This window comes from Arachis duranensis, chromosome 3 (genome assembly GCF_000817695.3).
Source record: "Arachis duranensis cultivar V14167 chromosome 3, aradu.V14167.gnm2.J7QH, whole genome shotgun sequence".
Classification (NCBI taxonomy): domain Eukaryota; kingdom Viridiplantae; phylum Streptophyta; class Magnoliopsida; order Fabales; family Fabaceae; genus Arachis; species Arachis duranensis.
Window position 1 is genome coordinate 125,089,986 of NC_029774.3, and position 1,592 is coordinate 125,091,577.

The following is a 1,592-nucleotide window of genomic DNA, read 5'->3' on the forward strand; positions in this document are numbered from 1 at the left end:
CTGTGAGTATTTCGGAGACGTCATTTCATTCGACACCACCTACAATACAAACAGGTAACAAACTGTCCCTGTTTATGATGCTAAATTAATTTATTTTTACGAATCCGCGGCAGAGGTGTATATTGGCTGTTTTATTGGGTGTATTCGAAGCATTTGTTGGGGTGTACCTAATGATTTTCTTGTTTTATGTTTGGTGAATGTACAAATTTCGGTCCACCACTGTCTGGGTGCATCTATTTATGCAGGTACAATCTGGTTTTAGGTTCTTTTGTAGGCGTGAATCACCATGGTCAGTCGACACTTCTTGAATTCGCGTTGATGAAAAATGAGGACATCCAATCATTCAAATGGCTATTTGAGTGTTGGCTACGTTGCATGGGAGGGAAGGCACCAAAAGGTATTCTTATCGATCAATACGCATTGATTCAAAGGGCAATTGAGCTGTGCTTGCCAACAACAGTTCACCGTTGGTGCATCTGGCACGTTATGAAGAAGATTCCAAGCAAATTAAACGGGTACAAGAGACATGCCGATATCGAACAAGAAATGAGCCATGTTGTTTGGAACTCTCATAGCAAAGACTCATTCGATAGGAATTGGAACAATTTTCTGTTGAATTTTGGTCTTGCGGACAACAAGTGGCTTTCAGGTAATGTTTTTTTAAAATCTGCAGCAGAGGTGTAAATTGTACGTTCTTTCGGGTGTATTTTAAAGTCTGTGTTTGAGTGTATTATGCAGATCTGTACGAAGACCGTCACATATGGGTTTCTATCTATCTGGATCACCACTTCTGGGCAGGGATGAGAAGCACACAAAGGAGCGAGAGCATGCATTCATTTTTTAACAAGTACATCACCCGGAACATCTCGCTTATTCAGTTCGTCAAACAATACGATAATTACCTCGGAAGCAGGGAGCAAGCAGAGAGAGAATCAGATGCTGCAGATTTTCATACGGTCATACCGTGTGCAACCAAATCCTCCATTGAAGCTCGGTTTCAAGATGCGTACACTCATGCAAAGTTTAGGGAAGTCCAAGCGCAATTCAGATGAAAGGCGAATTGCATCACCAGATTAAAGAATTCCGCTCTAGGCTATTCAGTATACGAAGTCGTAGAACAAGTTTCCAGCTCAATATTCAACAAATTCACGGTTACCTACGACTCAGTTGCAGCCGAGGTAAAATGCCAATGCTTATTATTCGAGTCGAGAGGGATACTGTGCCGTCACGCACTAAGCGTGTTAAGCTTCGAACAAGTAAGCCAAGTGTCCCCTAGATATATACTGGAACGATGGAGCAAGAAGGTAAAGAGACGACACACACACACATCAAGAGCAGCCACGACGAGCCACTGATGGAGCCAAGAAGCAAGAGGTTCGACCAATTGGTTTTTTGTTCGCAAAATATTTGCGAATTTGCCTCCGAATCGGAGGAGCTGACTGCAATTCTGCACCGTGCGTACGATAACACCATGGCCGAGATGGAAGCATTAAAAGCCAAAAGGAAGGGGACATCTTCTTTATCCCACGAAGACGCCAACTTGGAATCCGTTAACGAGCTTCAAAGCCCGCCAAGGATTCGAACAAGAGGAC